This window comes from Pyrgilauda ruficollis, unplaced genomic scaffold, assembly GCF_017590135.1.
Source record: "Pyrgilauda ruficollis isolate IOZ18807 unplaced genomic scaffold, ASM1759013v1 scaffold52, whole genome shotgun sequence".
Taxonomy (NCBI): domain Eukaryota; kingdom Metazoa; phylum Chordata; class Aves; order Passeriformes; family Passeridae; genus Pyrgilauda; species Pyrgilauda ruficollis.
In genome coordinates, this window is record NW_024526822.1 from 3,842,432 (window position 1) to 3,862,740 (window position 20,309).

The 20,309-nt window shown below is 45.8% G+C and overlaps 1 protein-coding gene across 1 annotated transcript in view; it reads left to right on the forward strand.

The window, feature by feature from the left end:
- Positions 1–20,309, forward strand: part of LOC121360646 (CXADR like membrane protein) — a 54,651-nt gene that overhangs the window by 20,716 nt on the left and 13,626 nt on the right.

The window sequence follows — 20,309 nt, forward strand, 5'->3', positions numbered from 1 at the left end:
GAGCTGAGATTTTTCATGTTTCATGGCCAACATCTGAGTGAAAATAAAAACTACAGACACTGGCTGAGTTTATGGATCTGAACTGCTGAATTTGAGTGGATTTGATGCTGAGCTGAATTTTTTTTCATGTTTCATGGCCAACATCTGAATGAAAATAAAAACTACAGACAGGCTGAGTTTACGCTGAATTGGAGTGGATCTGATGTTGGCTGTGATAAAGACAAGAGGTTTTCTCAACGTGATGGAGGAGCTGGAGCAAAAACAGTCTGAGGAGCCTTTTGAGGGGTTTGAGCTTTGGCTTTGGGAGAGTTTTGTGCAGCCTGGGGTGAGGAGCAGCCCTCCCACACCTCCCTGCAGCCTCCCAGCCACGCTCTCTGTCTCTGGCTGGTTCAGGACAGAGGAAATGTGTAAATAATCAGAATGTGGGGCTTTGTTTAGGAGCTGGTGCCTGCAGAGCCTTTGCTTAGTCTGGGTCAGGGAAAGGTCCCTGCAGCACACCCCGGGCACAGGCTGCTCTCAGCAGCTCCAGGAATGTGAGCTCTGGCAGGCTGGGGATGGCTCCAGGCTGTGGTTGCTGTCACACACTCTGAATTTTGTCCGATTGTGCTGTCTGCCACCTCTTGCTTTACCTGCTCAGGTTTTAGAGCAAATATTCCTGGGTAAGTGTCCAGGTGAACAGCAGGCTGGGTTGCACCCAGCCCAGATGGAGAGTGCTGGGATAATCCTCCCTCTTTTCAGGGAATCTAAACTCATTGAGTCATGGAAATTCCAGCCTGGCTTCCTAATGAGCCCTGGATCCTAACTGCATCTGACAACTGAGGCTGGTTCATGCTCAAGCTCCCCGGGATCAGGACAGCCCCTGCTGCCTCTGCAGAGCCCTCTGAGAACTCTTCAGAAGGGGAATTTAAGCTCTGCTAGCTGGAAGTTTGGCAAATGTGGGATAGAAACTGAATTTCAAGCAATTTTGTGTTTCAGTTTTCTGTTTCACACAAAAAGATGCTGCTGGAGATGCAGGCTGTCAAGCTGAAAATGCTGTGGTGATGTTGTGTGGCCTCTGCTGCAGTAAAAACTGCTGAAACTCCATCAAAATCACTTATTATGTCTTGACAGATCTGTTGCCAAATGGTGCTTTTCATTTTTGCAGTTTGATTATTGGTTGAGAATTAAATTTTGCACTTAGCATTGCTCACCCCATTGAACTGTTATGGGCTTAAAATCCCTAAAAATTCTGAGCTAAAGCTGCTTCTGCATCACCATTAAATGCAAATATAGGTACAGAAATTTGTTTTAATGACTGCACCAAGTCAGTTCTTGGACTCTAAAAAAGGCCATGCAGGTGTCTGACTCACTTTCCTGTTTTACTTTGTCTCTTCAAATATCTTTTGTGACCCATCTCAGTTTCATATTAGAGGCCTGACTTCTCTTCAGCCTTATAATTTGTTCTAAAGATATCCACAAGGCTGCTTTTGTTCTGGTGAGAAACCCCAGGGAGTTTGAGGCTTTGTCAACCTCACCAGCTCTTTAAAATAACATTTAGCAAACACGAGTTCAGAAAAAATAGAAAGCCAGAGGAACTGGAATGCAAGTCCAGGCTGCTAAAGGGGTGGCATTTAAATGGGTTAGAAATTGTGAGGAGTTGAACTGCAAAAAAAAAAAACCCTTCAGCTGTTTGATTTTTTCCCCCAGCCACTCAATAACATAAAGATTTTAAATCCCAAATTCTCTTTTATGAGTTCCTTCATCAGTCTTAACTTGCCTGGTGTCCCGTTTTGCACAGAAATTTAAAGATGCCACAATCACAACTTTGTTGGTTTTTTATGCAGCACCTAAATAAAAGATATCCTTGGCACTGCAAAAAAACCTTCAGCTGTTTGATTTTTTCCCCCACTCAATAACCTAAAGATTTTAAGTGCCAAATTCTCTTTCATGAGTTCCTTCATCAGTTTAATTTGCTTGGTGTCCCCTTTTGCACAACACATGTAAAGATGCCACAATCACAACTTGGTTATTCTTTATGCAGCACCTAAATAAAAGATATCCTTGGCTAATCCAAATAATATCAAGACACATCTCCAGCTGGCATCTGGAATTTGCCCAATTTTTAGCCAGAAAAAAAGAGCAGAAGAGACTTTTTACTAAGCATTAGATGTGAAGGCTTCAGATCTTTATTTTTCAATGCCTTTGGAACAGATTCCCCACATCCTCCCAAAAGCAGGGAGGCTTGTTTGTAGCATTTATCCTGAATTGTTTATTTATTTGATCTTAAAAGTTCTTTGGGGGAATCTCTTATCAGCTCAGCAGTGTGGCTGCGGCGGTAAATAGGAAGCTGTGACATTAAAAGTAATTGACATTAAAATGTTGTGACATTAAAATTAATCATGTTTGATGGATGTTAGAGACTGAATCCACAAGGCTCCCGGGTTCATGTTCCAGCAAGCTTTGACATTCATTCTCCCCTCACTTCCTGCAGCTCTTATGTAACTGCTTTCCCCACCACTGGGCCCGAAATTGGGAGCTCCTGGAGGGAGCTGGGTGGGGAAGGAGAAGGGATTTCCTTGGAATTCTCCACCTGGGAGTGGGAGGTAGAAGAGCTCCTTCAGTGCCCATCCAGGGAATCTGTGTCAGATATTTGGGATTGGCACAGAAATGGCCACGTTGGGGTCTCAATCAGCATGAGATGAAGATAAAAAGGATCATTTTGGGGCCTTAATCACCATGAGACAAAGAAAAAATTATCATTTTGGGGTCTTAATCAGCACCAAGACATGAACTTAGAAGGTATCATTTTGGGGTCTAAGTCAGCACCATAAAATGAAGAAAATAAGGGTCATTTTGGGTTCTTAATCACCATGAGACAAAGAAAAAATTATCATTTTGGGGTCTTAATCAGCACCAAGACAGGAAGATAGAAGGGATCATTTGGGTTCTTAATCAGCATGATGAGAAAAATATAGAGGGGATCATTTTGGGGTCTTAATCACCATGAGACAAAAAAAAATAATAATAATTTTGGGGTCTTAATCAGCACCATGAGATGAAGATAAAAACTATAATTTTGGGTTCTTAATTACCATGAGACAAATCAAAAAAAAGGATCATTTTGGGATCTTAATTAATACCATGAGATGAAGCTAGATGGAATCATTTTGGGTTCTTAACCTCCATGAGACAAAGAAAAAAAAAAGGATAATTTCGGGGTCTTAATCAGCACCAAGACATGAAGATAGAAGGGATCATTTTGGGGTCTTAGTCAGCACCATAACTTGAAGATAAAAAGAGTCATTTTGGGTTTTTAATCAGCACCATGAGATGAAGCTAGAAAGGATCATTTTGCTCATCCATCCTTGGGATGTTGGAGCAGAGCTGCTGGAGTTGGTGTGGAGCCTTTGTTCCCTGTGCTGTGACAATTCCAGACAGAAAAACCTTGCAAAAAAACCCCAAACCCCACAAAAAACCCCTTGGCCCTTGCAGTGTAAACAGTGCCATTACTTGTTGCCATTTTTAGTAATAATGGGGAAATATTTCATTCCTGTCACAACAGTGCCAGGTTCAGGAGGAAACATTCCCAGCTGCCAGCTCAGCTCCTGTGGCACCAGCACGGGGTGAAAAGAAATTGAGTTTTTTTTTCTTCAGGGCCTGGAGTTCTCAGAGCTGCAGGGGCTGTGGTGTAACCTGATTTTACAGCCAGGAGTATGGGAGGGCCAGGAATATTCATTAATTCCATATTTTTGGGGGCAAGAACTGTGTGGAAACTCTTCCAAAGTGGGAAGAGCTCAGGCAGAGCTCACCTAGAGCTGCTCCCTCCAGGCAGAGAGGCAGAGATGCAGCATTTTGTGCTTCCAGGACATTTTCCAGCTGCCTTTTTTAGCCATGTGGAGCTGGAGGGGCCTCAGAAGAAGGAAGGGATGTTTTGGGCAGGAAGCCAGGTACCTCCTCACAGCCTGAGCTCGGGGCTGGCTTCACTCACTCTCCTAGCTGGAAACCAGGAGGAATGAGCTGATTTGGGGTTTTTTTCCCTTCCCACTGTGGGCTGTGTACGATGCCAGTCTCTGGATGTCAGCACAGTGGGGGCACAGCTTTTTTTCCACAGTTACCTTGCATGAAACTCCATGAAATTTATAATTTTTTTAAGCAGAAAGACTGGGCCATAAATTAATCTGGAGTTAAAGCTTGGCTTCGTGGTTAGGGGACTGAAATCTGCCAGCAGCCAGGTGAGAGGTTTCCTTTGCACGGACCTTGTGGATTGTAGATTGATCCCAAAATCTGCCACAGACTGGGTTCCTCCCAACCCTGATCAGTCTTGTTGCACCCTGTGCTTTCAATATCTGGTTTTTTTCCCTTGCAAACTGAAAACAGGGAGGGTTGGGAGCTTCGGTGAAGAGAACACGGAGGTTTTAGCAGGGGGAGTTGTGATTTTTGTCCTTTTTTATTGTCCACGTGGCACTGTGGGGTATCTTTGCTTATGCAAGAAGGAAAAGTGAAAATAAGGAGGTTTAAAACAGTGAATAATGACAATACTGAACACAGCATTTCCTTTTCTGGGCGATTTTCTACTTCTCTTTGGTGTTACACCCCTGAGGGAGGCTTAGAATTGGAAGGGACCCATCAGGATCATCAAATCCAGCCGGCCTCAGAAGAAGGAAGGGATGTTTTGGGCAGGAAGCCAGGTACCTCCTCACAGCCTGAGCTCGGGGCTGGCTTCACTCACTCTCCTAGCTGGAAACCAGGAGGAATGAGCTGATTTGGGGTTTTTTTCCCTTCCCACTGTGGGCTGTGTACGATGCCAGTCTCTGGATGTCAGCACAGTGGGGGCACAGCTTTTTTTCCACAGTTACCTTGCATGAAACTCCATGAAATTTATAATTTTTTTAAGCAGAAAGACTGGGCCATAAATTAATCTGGAGTTAAAGCTTGGCTTCGTGGTTAGGGGACTGAAATCTGCCAGCAGCCAGGTGAGAGGTTTCCTTTGCACGGACCTTGTGGATTGTAGATTGATCCCAAAATCTGCCACAGACTGGGTTCCTCCCAACCCTGATCAGTCTTGTTGCACCCTGTGCTTTCAATATCTGGTTTTTTTCCCTTGCAAACTGAAAACAGGGAGGGTTGGGAGCTTCGGTGAAGAGAACACGGAGGTTTTAGCAGGGGGAGTTGTGATTTTTGTCCTTTTTTATTGTCCACGTGGCACTGTGGGGTATCTTTGCTTATGCAAGAAGGAAAAGTGAAAATAAGGAGGTTTAAAACAGTGAATAATGACAATACTGAACACAGCATTTCCTTTTCTGGGCGATTTTCTACTTCTCTTTGGTGTTACACCCCTGAGGGAGGCTTAGAATTGGAAGGGACCCATCAGGATCATCAAATCCAGCCCTGGCCCTGCACAGGACATCCCAAAAAATCCCCCTGAGAGGTTATCCCCAACTCCCAGATTTGGGAAGTAAAAACCAGTTAGAGATGAGCTTTTTTGGGGCTGTTCTGCTGGAGATTTCCAGCAGGGGATGCCCTGGGTGAAGGGGGTGAGGGTGAACAGCAGAGCCCAGAGTGCTCAGTGCTTTTATCTGGGATTTCTTCTCCCTGAAAATGCCTTTTTAAAGCAAGGGGGAGAAGCTGGGTCAGCTCCTATTACAGAAAATGGCTTTTCATAGAGAACTCAAACCAGCAAAAAAACCCCACGAGTGCTGCAGAGAGCAGCCAAATATTTTGGTGGCTTCTCGTGGCAGTTCTGGCTCCAGAACATTGGGAATTTTCAAAGGCAAAATGAATCCCTTGGAACAGTAAATTGCAATAATTCAAATTCCTTGCAGGAAAGGAGATTTTGTGGGGTTTGCAGATGCAAACCTGGGGTTGTCTGCATTTCCAGGAGCACAAGAGGGAATGGAGCCAAAGGAAGCAAACTGGGCTGGTTGAGCTCCCCAGTTTTTGCCTGAATTCCCCAAATTAAAGCTTTTAATAATATCAGATACTCTGCTAAGGTAAAACCTTAATATTTGCACATTTTGTGCCTCTTTTTGTGCTGCTTTGTGGCCAGTTCATGATTTATTAACAGTCATTTTTTGTGGCGCCTTGAAATTTCAGTGCTGCCCGAGTAAATATTGGGGAAAACCCCCAATATTTCATGGAGGTTTGTACTTGCAAAATCATAAACCAATATCAGGTGATGGATCTGACCACTCACTTGTTTATTTTTCTCTCTATGTGGTGGGAAAAAACTGGTCCTGGAGTGAAAGTGGGGACAGCTGGGACCTGCTCACAGATAGTGTCAGCACAAAAAGAGGCTGAATTCATCAAATTTCAGCAGGACAGAGGTTGAATTCCTCACAGTCTGAGCTCAGCTATCCCACAGACCACCCAGGCTGGCTTTGGAGCTCCGAGGGAGCCCCCTCCTCCTGCTGGGAGCTGCCTGGGCTGTCACTGTGGTGACACCAGCTGGGGCACCTCAGGGGCTTCTCCGCACTGGGGGAAGAGCTCTCTGTGCTTTGGGGGGCAGTTCAGGAGCTGCAGTGAAAGCTGGAGGTTTAAAGGGTGGGATTTGACTCTCAGGGGTGTCTCTGACTCCAGACCTGGAGCTTGGCACAGAGCAGTGTGAGCTGGAAGGGGTTTCTGGCTCAAAGCAGGGCCAGTTCAGCCCAGCTCAGCCAGCCCAGTCTGGAACAGCCCCAAGGATGCTGATTATGCAACCTCTGAGCCCTGATTCCATGATCCCACAACCTCTGAGCCCTGGTTCTTGATCCCACAACCTCTGAGCCCTGATTCCTGATCCCACAACTTCTGAGCCCTCATTCCATGATCCCACAACCTCTGAGCCCTCATTCCATGATCCTAAAATCTCTGAGCCCTCATTCCATGATCCCACAACCTCTGAGCCCTCATTCCATGATCCCACAACCTCTGAGCTCTCATTCCATGATCCCACACCTGTGAGCCCTCATTCCATGATCCCACAATCTCTGAGCCCTCATTCCATGATCCTAAAATCTCTGAGCCCTCATTCCATGATTCCACAACCTCTGAGTCTTCATTCCATGATCCCACACCTGTGAGCTCTCATTCCAGTGCTTGACTGCTCTCACTGTGATTTCTTTCCCTAAAATCTGTCTGGGATTCCCGTGTTCAGGACTCCTCTCATCCACCTCTGAGAAGTCTGGCTCAAATTCCTTTAATTTTCTTGTTCCCTCTGTCAGCTTTACACATTCCCCCCGAGGCACTGCAGCTTTTCCTACACAGATTGGAAAGGACAGAAGCGAGATCAGAGAAGCTGCAGCTTGTCCAGGAAGCCCAGCCTGTGCAGCAGGGCTTCGAGCTCTCCTTCAGCTCCAGCTAAAATACTGCCCAGTGTGAGATAAACACTGGAATGAGCCCAACTGAAGATGATCAAGGGACTGAGTGTCTGCTTGGAGCAGGAATTTGGAGTTTTTTGGGAGGTTCTGACTCCTCTGTCCTGAGGTTCTAAAGCACTGCTGGTCAAACCGAGCTCTCACTTTATGGCAGGTTTTACAGGTATTTTGTCCTCAAAAAGTGGCTCTGAATGATGATGTTTTGATCAAACAAAATCCAAAACAGCTGTTCCCAAGAAGGGAACGGTGTGGTACAGTCTGGTTTTTGTTTTCCCCAATGCTTTCCAATATTTATTCAGCATCAGCTTTGTGATAAGTCAGGGCTGTGGCTGACACCCCTCTTGGTGCTGAGGAGATCAGCTGGTCAAGCCATGGTGGGGACCTCAGGACATGGGAAATGTTCAGTCATGGTTGCAGTAAGGCAGAAAAATCATAAAGAAAGGCTTCCTAAAGTCTGCCTGGCCTGTCATTTTTCTAAGGCAAGCTGGCACTTTGCAAGTTCCCAAGTGAAAGCAAACCTGGTGTGAGCAGTTTGTTAACATAACAATCTATTCCTGGTTGAAAATCAACCAGCACCTGTATAAACTGTTATAAAAATGAAAACTATCCCTCACAAAAAACTCTTCCTGCACATACACCCCGGGGGTTTGAGTGACCAATCAATACAGCATTGATTATTAACCAATAATTGCAAGAAAGCTGCTGACCAATTGGAGTCCCACAGGAGGTCTGTAAAACGGCATAAAAAGAAGTTATGTGAATTAAAAAGGGCTTTTTCCACCATGAAGTGTGGAAACCCAGAGCACTGGGAATATTTCTGTCTGCTCTGGGGTGCCCTGACCCCCAGGGCAGCACTGACTTTGACCCTCATTCATGGAGAAAGTTTCCAAGACTTCAAGATAGACTGGAATCCACAAAAGTGAGAAATAGATTATAGAGAGTGGTGTAGGTGTGTCACTTGGTGAGAAATTGAGGGTTTGGGATTTTGAGTATCTTGTGGATGGAAGCTGGATGGAGGGCACAGGGTGTTGTCCTGGGTTTCTTCTTCATGCTTCTTCTTCTGCTTCATGGGTTTGGGTGGCATTTGGTAACTGGGCAGAAAAATCCACATTGCAGCTCTGTGGGATCAGTTATTGGGTTAAAAGGGGAAATAATCTAGGTGTCAGTTCTTAATTGGATAGTTTAGTCTTAAAAGACCTTGGAACAAGAGATTGTTGGCCATTTTGTGCCTTCTAAAGAAAGGCTGCAGAACTCACAGTACTGAGACTGTTTCACCTGAGTCTGAACATGAAATATCATCACAAGTGCCTCAATGCAGACCCAGAGAAACCCACAGCGAAGGAAATGGAGTCCATGTGGTTTATTCCCATTAGTGATGGTTTCAAGGCTTGGGAGATGGGCTGGGAAGGAGGGTGGAACCCATCCCGGTCCTGAGAGCCCCATTTCCTCACTCCTCCTTCTCCCCCTGACCTTCTCAGCATGTTCCCCCACCAGGTGCCTGACCTTTTCACATCCCAGCAGCAGAATGCTCCAACTGCTGCCTGAATCCCATTTTCACCTCCTCCTCCTCCACTCAGACCCTGCAAGCTCCATGCTGCCTCTCCAGGGCTCCGTGCCGTGCTGTAGCTCTCAGCCAGGCCTTTTTTAGGCTGATCCCCAATTCCTGTCCTTCCAAAGGGCTCTGCAGCCTCACTCGGGGCATCCCTGGATGAAGGAGGGCTCTGTGCCAGGGAGCTGCTTTGCTCTTTCCCAGCAAAGGTCACAGGAACATTTGGCAGGCGCGATGCTCGACATCTTCTCACTCGGGGCAGCCCCAGCCGTGGCCCTGGGCTTGCACAGATCCTCTGGCTCTGCAGGACCCTTGGTATTTGCAAACATGAAAAATCCCTGGAACATCTCAGCCGCTGGCAGGGGAGCCCGTGGTGGGCAGGGAGGAGCATCTGCTTCCTTCCCAACCCCATCCCTGACACTTGTTAGGAAAATTCATCCACCAACACCAGAGGTTGATGTCCAAAAAGGAGACAGAGGAGCCCTGGAACTTCATTCCAATCAAGGGAGAGGCCATGGGGCTTTCCCCTGGGGTCTGTCAAATTTTTGGAGGACTCAGCCTCCTTTTTATCCCAATTTCCCAGCCACATTTCCCTCTCTCTTTCCCCATGGCTGAGGTACTTGAGAGGTTCAGACTTCCTGGAACACCTGATCCCAAAGATTCCCCTCTAATGTATAACCCTGCCTTTTAATTTTTAATTCTTATGCAATTTAGGGGTTTTTCCCCCATAGTTTCTTTCATCATTCAATGTCTAATTTCATTGATCAGCCAACCTACATTTTATTTGTAAAAGCAAATCTCTTTCCATTCATCACTCAGTGGAATCCTTCCCATTGTTTCTTTTCTCTCAGTGCTGGTTTTATCTACCAGCAGCCCCACATCTCGTTTGGAAAGACAAATTCCTCATTCCTCTGGCACTGAAACAGCTGGATGTGACCATCAGAGTGATGGGCTGAGCTCCCTGTCTCTGGAACCTCATCCCTCTCTGGCCCCTCCAATGGTTTGCAGGTTTGATTTTACCTCAAGGAATACCAAAGCTTTATTTTCATTCTTCCCACCTGTATTTTTGACAGGTTGCTAAAACTGGAATTGAAAAGTTGTAATTTGGCATCTTCCTGAGAGAAAGGAAATGGAGCTGCTTTCTGCTTTAGTCCTTCTGCCTTTTCCAAAAATCTTACTTGGTGACTTCACTCGTGCTTTGAACTTTTAAAGATCAGGATTTTGATGCACCTACACTAAAACTGTACAGGTTTCTAAGTAAATAAGTTTAAAAACCTAAAGCCAACAAATAAACATGATTTGAAAAGAACCAACAAACAGGTTTTCCCAGAAATTTTTAAATCTCCCAAAATTTTCACAGAAGCAAAAAAAATTTCAATATTTCTTCATTTTCTGAGGCGGTTTCTTAGGCTGAAAATGTTGCTGCACTTTTTATTGTGTATGGTCGTGCCCTTTTTAGGTTTGTGGGCTGTTGTCAAGGGGAATGGATCCAGAAGTTGGAATTTGGCATCCTCAGCTCCCAGGCTGGAACCCTGTGGGGAGCAGAATCCTCCTCAGGCTTTTTTCACTACAGGAGAACACCTTGGGTCAGGAAAACAAAAACATAAATATATATAAATATATATATATGCAGGAATCTACCATACTTTGTGTTAAATAACATTTCCTTGTTTCCTGTGTCTGAGTTTCCCTGAATTTCAGGATTTTGGGATCACTTGCAGCAGCTGTGCAGTGCTGTCAGTCAAAAGAGCTGCTGTGCTCCCCTTTGGAGAGGGAGAATTCCTTCCAAATCGTGTTTTGTCTCATTTTAAAGTCCTCAGGGGCGTTCAGTCCAATCCTTGGCTTGTAAATGTTGTTGGGCAGGAATTTGGGATCAGGTGGGGCCTCTCCAAAGGCCAGGTGGGGCCGTGCTCACACAGGGTGTGCAGGGCTGCAGCGAGGAATTCCCTGCGAGATTCCAGCTCCCTAAAAAGCAGCCGGGGTCCCTTCCAGCCCTTCCAGTGGGGTTTGCATTCCTCACAATCCCCACTGGCGGTGCTGATTCACAAGCTGCATCTACAGCTCCACCTCCAGCCGGAGCTCAGCGGGATGTCCAGATGCTTCAAACCCTGCCAAGAGTGGAAAAAGTGAGAGGAAAGCTGCTCACATTCTCGGAGTCTGCTTGCAGCTGGTACAGGGCTGTGCCAAACTCCAGGGGAAGTGCAGGGAGGGAGCTGAACCTCAGTGATGAGAATTACAAATCTGAATTTCTGGTTCACACCAAATGCAGTGAAGGATGAGGATTAAAGAATGAGGTTCCTTTCATTTTGTTACCTCTGGATTAGGAATATTTAAAATAACTGGAAACAAGCTAACAGGTAAAGGAATGTTTAAAATAACTGGAAACAAGTTAACAGGTAAAGGAATGTTTAAAATAACTGGAAAAAAGCTAACAGGTAAAGGAATATTTAAAATAACCGGAAACAAGCTAACAGGTAAAGTGAGTATCTTAAGTAACTAGAAATAAGATAACAGGCTAAAGAATATATTTAATAACGGGCAACTAGCTAACAGGCAAAGTGAATATTTTAAATAACTAGGAACAAGCTAACAAGGTAGGTAAATATTTTAGATAACTGGAAACCAGTTAACAGCTTAAGTGAATATTTAAAATAACTGGACAAGATAATTGGCCCTGCCTACAACAGAATTGAGGAGAAAGAGGCTGCAAGCAGTGGATTGACACTGTTGATGCCTTAGGATTTTGGCTTTTCTATTTTCTATCTATTTGTAACCCTGCAGTTCTTTAGTGCAGAACTCTAAACTCCACACACAGTGGGAGCTGCTGCTTCCCCGTTTGGGGCAGACACAACAATTCCTCTCCAGGCCTGGCAATCAAGGACACCTCACTGCCTCAGGCCTGAGAGATGGAAACATAAGGGAGTTGGGGCAGCAAACTTGGGGTCAATGACTTCATTGGCTGAAGCTGGAATTGGCAGATTCACCCCCAAAATGCAAATGGACCAAACTTATAAAAATGTGAAACCCATGACCCATTGTCCATTTTTGGGTGTAGGCCTTGGGGGGCTTCATCTGCCATAAATACCTGAAGACCTGAAGGAATAACATTTTCATTCTCTTAATTTTCATTCTCTTAATTTTGCCTGGCCTCTGCTTTTAGGCAGCCCAAAAAGGCACCAGCGTGTCCACCACTCCTCTGGGCGAGGCTGCTGCTGCTCAGCCCCTGCAGTTTGCACCTTGGCTCCATCTCTGAAGCCTTGCAGAGTTTAACATCTCCCTTACAAGGCTTGTGGGGGTGATGGGGAGGAGCTGCTGCTCTTCATCTTGTGCCTCAGGGCAGCTGTGGCCGAGGCTTTGAGGCTGAGTGGAGATGAAAAGTGACAGAGTGTTAATACATTAGGCATTCATTTTGTATCATATTAGTGGTGCTTGTAGTGGGTAAGTGAGATGTCAGAGCCGGTTATGTGCAATTAGGAGCCCACAGCTGAACATCCCGTGGAGGTAACAGGGATGGGATGAGCAGGGAGTGAACCTGGGCCTCAAAAGTGCCCCAAACCCTGCTGGGAGTGGGGTCACAGGGATCTCTGCTCTGCAGAGAGCAGCCAAATATTGCGGTTGCTTCTCGTGCCAATTGTGGCTCCAGAATGTCAGGAAAAAAAAAAAATTTGATGGGAAAAAAGGGAATATCAGAGAGGCATTGGTGTTTCTTCCCTCCAGGAGTCTCAGATCAGCCCTGACAAACTCCCAGCTGCATCACTGACAGGCCTGGCTGAGCTGGTGCTGTGAACAGGAGACACCTGGCTCGATTCCCTGATAAAGTCACCAGGGCCAAAGGCAAAGGGATTTCACAATTCCTGTGCACAGGCACTCCCTGAACCACTGAATTGGGAGGTGCAGCGCTGGTGCCTTGTTTCTGTTCTTCCGTCTCCAGATGGGAGGGAAAGCCAGAATCTCCTGCTTGCACTGGAACTTTTGAAGTGCAGTGAGAGAAAGGAAAGCACATCCAGAGCTGCTGGCTGCCTGGGAGGCTCCTTGGCCAAGGGAAGGCTTCAGTGATTAATTTCCCAATACTCCCAAGCCTCTCTAGACTTTGGATTTGATGTGGGTTGGTGCTGGAAGTTAACTCTGCCATTTTCAGAGACAGAATCTTGCCTTTTTATTGCAGTTAAGATTTCTAGTTGCACGTGGTCGCTGGGTACTGCAGGATTTGTTTTTCACTTGTCTTTAATGCACAAGGGAATCCTGAAGATTTTCCTGAGGAGTATTGAACCCTTCCTCTGGGGGCATTTCAAAGAATGATGATCCACCTTGTTTAGACTCCAGGAAGAGTGAATTTACTCACACAGGGCGTGCACTGACGCTGTGCTGGTGCAGCCACCCCACATCCCTCCCCTGGCTCATCCAAGATTTCCAAATGAAGGACTGCTGGCCACTGTTGATATTTCTGCTGGTAAAGCACCACCAGCCCAATTCCAGCCCCACTCCTGTTGCAAGCCTCTAAAAACCAGAGGTTTTTTTCTCTGGTTTTGTTGGTTTTTCTGCTCTCCCCTGCCTTGCTCCCTCCTCTGCAGTCTCAATTCCAAACTCTTCACGTCACCACTTGGAAGCTCGGCCGCGTGCAGGACTGTGCTGTGTTTGCACAGCTCCCCCAGCCTCAGCACATGTGGTTCCAATTCCAGAGGCTCTGCAGGGCTGTGTGGATGGGGATGGGGCTGGCCCGACCCCTCTCCTTCACCTCGGGGAGGGGGAGCCACCTCTTATCCAGCATCTTTCCTACTTGGGATGCTTTCACTGCACTGCAACCAAAGGCGGGCGGAGGGGAGGCGGCTGCAGGCAGCGTGCTGGGGCCAGCCCGTGGTCACTGGGAGCACTGGAGCTCTCGGGAGAAGGCAACCCTTGGCCTGTGTGGCTGTGCCAGCCAAGGAACACAGCGAGCAGATGTCCCAGGGCACAGCCTGCGCTCCCTTAATGACCCCCAGGAGACTGCGGCCGCCTCCAGCCTCCCCTCCCCGTGCAAGGAATGCACTGGGCTGTCTGCAAGGAGACGCTGCCTGCTGTTTATTTTGGCCTGAAATGCTGTCAGGGTAACTGTTAGGGCTGGTGTGGTCGGAGCATGAGTGGGGCTGTCGACCTTTTTGGGTTCTGCTCATAACTCTGGGATGAAACAACACAGCTTTCCCTCGTCCTGTTTTACCCGCAGCAAAAACTGGGGGAGAGAGTCCGAGGGGACATAAAACCCTTTGTGTGCCTGTCTGTGAGCACTGCTGAACAGCATCAGTGCAGGAAGATGTTTTGCTTCTCCAGAGTTTGATTTTAAGGCCCACTGAGCCTTAAATACTGGAGTGGGGAACTCATCTGGGGTGTCCTCAGCACTTCCAGCTCCCCAGTCACGCAAGCAGCCCTGCAAGTCTGACTGCAGATGGAATTCCTTGGCCATAAAAGTCATTGTCAGCCTCCTGCTCCAGCAGCTGAAATTCTGAATCTGCTGATTGCAAAACGCTCAGGGCTTTTTTCATCAGCACTGGATGGGGGGCAAGCTCTTGTTGTTACAGAGGAACTGAGTAAATAATTTCCTATAAGACTCCAGCAAGAGGAGACTCCAACAGATGTGAAGCATCCTAAATTCCTGGCATGAGGGAGTGGTTCAGAGCTGCAACATGGCAGGCTGTCCTTTTTAACTCCCAAACACTTTATTCCTGCACATGCCTAATTTAGACACATCCTGTTTTCAGACACTTTGATTTTAGCACAAAACAGTGAGGCAAATGAAGGATTGTCCAGCTGAAAGAACACTGATGTAGTTCTGTGGATGTTTATTCTCTCTGGGCTGATTTAAGTAGGAAGTTTTTGTTTATTTGGGTTGTTTTAAAATGAAGTATTTCAGCAGTTCAAGTCTGGCTGAGAGCAGCTATAGCACAGGATTTCTGCATGCACTGAGATGTTTAGATGTTTTTTATCCAACAGCCTGGATTTTGGGAAGAGCAGGTGAGTCAGGACCACAGGGAATTCACAGAATGACCAGGGTGGAAGAGACCTCCAAGATCATTGAGTCCAACCCAGCCCCAACACCTCAACTCAAACCTGGCCCCCAGTGCCACATCCAGGCTTTGTTAAACACACCCAGGGATGGTGACTGCACCACCTCCCCAGGCAGAACATTCCAGAACTTTATCACCCTTTCTGTGAAAAACCTTCTCCTGATATCCAGCCTTCCTGCTTGGAAAGCTCCCATTTTCCCTCAGAGGAGTGGCACGGTGTGAGGATGACTTTCAGGAGGATGCCAAGGGGATGGATGTCTGCAGGGGACATTCCTGTGCAGGGAGGATGAGACGTGCCCTGGCACCGGGGCTGCTCTCTGCTCCTGTCACACCTGCACCCAGCCAGGGCTGTGATCCTAACGAACAAAAGCAGGCAGAGCAGCCATCACAGGTGAGCTGGGAATTGTTCAGACAGGGTACAAACCGTGTGTGTGTGTGTGTGTGTGTGTGGATACCACTGGAATTCCTGCCTTGCTGCTCTGTGCAGGGAAGTTTTCCTCAGCAGCAGATTCCAGGCGTTTCCTGAGTCACTTCTGACCTCACAGGTTGCATTTCTGCTCCTCCCTGGACATCAGGAATATTCTGTTGCAAACCTCATCTTTGAGGAAAAGCCAAAATAAATCAGAAAAAGCGTTTCTGAAGGACAAACTGCACAGATGTCCCTGAAGAAGCTGAAAGTTTTGAAAACCTGTTCTGGATATTCACATTTTAAGTGAGCTTGGTGTAGGCATGGTTTGGGCTAAGCTCACAAAGGTTTATTGTGCATTTCTTTTATCTTGATTCTCTGAATCTTTTCTAGGCTGTTCCTCCTAATTCCAGCAGTTAAGTGATACAGCACAACCTATTACTTTTTAAATAGCAAAATCTATTTTTAGCTTTGCTCCCTAATTCAAACCTTCTGAACCTAATGAAAGATTTAAGTCTGGAAGCTCTTTAGCTTTTAGGATGGGAATTTGCCTACAAATAAAAACGTCAGCAAAGCATTTATTTCCCCTTTGATTCTGCTTGTCTGGTGATGTATATTTGATGTTGGGATATGTGGGGGGTGTGTACACACACATAATTGTAACGGGTATGGAAACTCTCTGGGCTTCAGCGCAGCATGGGCATGAAAACATGGGATCCTGGAAGGATTCAGGCATGAAAACTCTGCTTTGGGGGGACAGAATTTGTGATAAGGCCAAACACAGTCTGGGTTCACTCAGCATTTGCTGCTTGCTGTGTTGCACAGGCTCCTTCCCTCTGCACCCATTTCAAAGGGCTGATTCTGCTGAAATTCAACCCCTTTTATGACACACACTCACAAGGAGAAGTCCTTAAAACGCTGAAACGAGTTCTGAGGAATTCCTCAAGCCTGACATCTTCGCTGAGTGATCCAGCCTGTTGTCCATATTTATATTTTTTTTAATTTAAACTCTGCCACGTGTGCAAGGCAGAAGGGGCTGGGAGGGCTAAAATCCCCTTGGAGTCCTTCCCCTGGTCAACCTGGGCAGTGTCTGGATGGTTTGGATTGCTTTCATTTCAATCTCACTTCTAGTTTCCATATTCTCAAAATCTTTTGCCAGGCACTCGTATTTATAAGGCTCTCCTGTTTCATCTTCCCCAACAGTGGAGCTTGATTAAAATCTTTGTTGCTGTGTTTTCCTCGGAGATTTCAACGCGGGGAGGGATGAGAGGGTGGCTGTGGTGGTCTGCAGGGTGTGGGGTGAGTTATTGTCCCGGGAACAATGCAGGGAACAGTCACACAGGGTCACTGCTGTGCCACCCAAAGCCTTCAGGACAACGCTTCCAAAAGCACTTAACCAAAAAAAAACAACCCAAAAAAGAGTTGGGATAAGCAGGAAAAGCAATGCCAGCTCCTCCTGAGCGAAGCCACAAGCAGCGATTCCCGAATTCCTGAGAGCACAAAGCGCTGCCCGCAGGATGTGGAAGGGACTGAGGGTTTGTTGGGCAGGAACTGCGGAGCCGGCAGAAATGTGGCATTGCTCCTGGACGTGATTTCTGGGAAAATCGTCCCTTTTTTCGTCCATTGTGTGCAGGATCCAGCCCTTGAGGCCACCCCGGGCTGGGGAGCTTTGTGAGGGAAGGTTTGGAACAGCTCAGGGATAAATAAATCCCTTTGCAGCCCCGGCCCTGTGTCCTGGAAGGGCCAGACACTCCTCTGGCAGTCTTTTAAATGAAACTTCAACTTTTAACCATGAAAATGGTTAAAACCTTATTTATTTATTAAAAATCTCATTTATTTGGACTGTCCTTGCAAGGTCTCACCTCCACAAATGCAGCTGCAGGGAGTGTTTATTCTTCTTTGGATAAGAAAACCTAGAAGGGACCTGCATCTGTTTCTAGCTCCTTTTTCTCTCCTGTGCCATAAATTCCTGCACATTTCTACACCTAAATCACCATTTCATCCCTGTTTGCTGCAGCAAGACCCTACCCAAACTGTGGAAAATGTGAGATTTGCTCACGTCGAGGTCTTTTGGGATTTTTTGTGGGTAATTTCTCTACCTGGCTCTTATGCTGGTTTATCGTAAGAGGCTGTTTTATTTTCCTTTCAACATCTGTGTGACTGGAGGGAAATAAAGTGAGATTCCTGTCTAGAGAACCTGCAAAATTTAAACTCCTGTGGGAGTTTTCAGGCATTGGTAAAGGATTAATAAGGATTAAAGAGACAAATCGGGGGGTTTAAAATAAGATTTTTTTTTTTCTAATATTATGGAAAAGTTTGCACGGTGTGTGTTTGGTTATTGGGTCAGTGATGAACCAGCTCCAAATTATTTCTGATTCTTTGAAAAAATAAAGGATGCTGTAGGAATTTGTCACTATTGCACTGGATGTCTCCCTGGTTTTTCTCCCCATTTAGAAGATGAGTTTATAGGCACAGAGCTCTTCCTCAAACCCACAGATAATTCCCGGCAGCAGCAAGAATCCCTCTAAGGTGTGAGCTCTGCTACACCCAGCCGGTCTACACCAGAAAGGAACAAAAACTGCCATAATCTCGCAGAAAAATTATAATTTCACATGAAAAACCTCAAGCAGGATGAAGTTTAAAAAGTCAAAACAGCTGCGAGGTTGTGCACGAAGCCTGAGAGCTCCACAGGGCTTGGAAAAAGTTGCAAACGTCGCGTGAATGTCCCGGTTGTGGCGCCTAAATTAAGATTATTGATCAGTGATGTGGCAGTGGCGGCGCTAATGAGGGCAGCCCGCAGCAAGGCGAGCTCCAGGGAAAAGCTGGATCCGTCCTGGGCAGGAATTCTAATTGTATTCGGCAGCTGGAGCTTGGAGAGCAGCGAATCCAGTGATAAACTGGATTACTTTTGCCTTTAAAGCAAGCAGCTGATGGGAAGGAGCTCTCACTGGAGAGCTGAAGCCTTGGCAAGGCTCCACCTGCCCTAAAATTCTGGGCATTTAATGTAGTGGATGATAATTGCTGGTAAAGTGTTTGGGAAGGAGAAACTAAATCTCCAAATCTCAGCAGCTGAGGGATGGTCATGGCAACTCAGGGCAGAGCTGGGAATGGGAGCAGGAACAGAAGGAATTTTCTAAAAGTTGGTCCTGAAAAAATGGAGAAAAATGAAGGAGAGTCATGTTGGATGTCAATTTTCTGTCTGTTTTTCACTTGAAAGTTCAGGATCCACTGTTTAAATAGCATAAAAGTACATTCTAGTATATAATAATATTAAAAATATAGGAATAAATCCAGCCTGTGTGATTGGAACCTCTTGTACTCCTGCTCTGTCCTCCCAGGATTCTGTGCTCAGCCACACGTGGGACTTCCCAGTGCTCTGAACTTCCCCAATTTTCAGCACTTTCGCAATATTTGGCCCAGGAAGCAAAATATTTCCTCCCACTTCATTTCACAGGATAAAAAAAAAACAGCTTTAGGGTTTTGTTTTGAACAGCAAAACTGCAGCACAACTCAAGTGCCCTGAGAAGATTTACACCCCAAAGGCAAATGGCAGCCCCACGGAAATTTGGTTGGGGAATTTTTAATTTTGACCCGGGGGACCCCCGACCCCAATGCCTGCGACTTTCCCTCCTCTGATCTTGCGGGTCAGTTTTAATTGAGTTTGAACTTCCCACGTTTACAAGTTGGAGATGGGCAAAGCCAAGAACTGGTGGTGGATTTTTGTCCAGTTTTCAGTGGATGCAGAAGAAAAGCCCGAGCAGACAGTGCCTAAGGCACAGCTGGCCCAACACCCGATTTCCCTGCGGCATCTCCGGGCACTCTTAGGGCGTTCACGGCCGCTTTGGGGGATTTTGTCTCGCATTCCAAGGGCTCTGCTTCCCTCTAGCGGGTTCGCTTGGCACTTCCCTTCTTATTTCTTTTTAAAATCCTGACAAACTATTTTTGACAATTTTTTTTTTTTTTTTTGGCGTTGTTATTCAAAGTCACTTCCCAATCCCACTTATTCCACACTTTCCTTAAGTTTAATCCTCTTCTTCCCAGGCTGGTTTCTTATTTCTGAAATACATAATATTTCTGATATACATAATATTTCTGACATACGTAATATTTCTGATAGATATATATATTTCTGATATATATATTTCTGATATACATAATATTTCTGATATACATAACATTTCTGACATATGTAATATTTCTGATAGATATATATATTTCTGATATATATATTTCTGATATACATAATATTTCTGATATATATGTCTGATAGATATAATATTTCTAATATGCATAATATTTCTGATATATATATTTCTGATATACACAATATTTCTGACATATCTTTCTAATATAGATAATATTTCTGATATTCATCCTATTTCTGACACATATATCTTTCTGATATACATATTTCTTATTTCTGAAATACACAAACATCACCCAGTGTTAGGGAAGAGACTCCAAGCCTTTGCCAGCCTGATGAAGGGATAATTGAAGGAAGATTTTTTGGGTGGAAATAATGCTTTCAAAATCAGGTGATTTCAATACCAAGAGGTGAGGGCGGGGCTGGGGAGGTTATCTGCAGTTTGCAGAGGGTGTGGGAGCGTTGGCAGCTCCGGAGTGTGAAGCCATCTGCTGGTGCTCCAGGATCGGTGTGAAAACGCCTGGCTCTGCAGAGATGTCTCCTCAAATCAGCTGCACTCTGTGCACGGAGCTGAGCTGGGCACTTCGCTTGGATGCTGTGAAGAAAATGAGGAAAAATCCAGCAAAAAACCCACCAGAGATGCACCCTGGTGTTGTAGTTGAGAAGGTCACAACACAAAGCAACACTCCATTTTCAGAAGGTTTCAAACCTGTTTTTATTACAGCATGGATGCTTTTTATACAATCTTACAAAACTCTTCAGTTTACCCTTTACCCATTGGTCACGAAACACAAAGCGCTCATTGGAACAGGCAGCTGCAGGTTTCTCTTATTTATCCTTC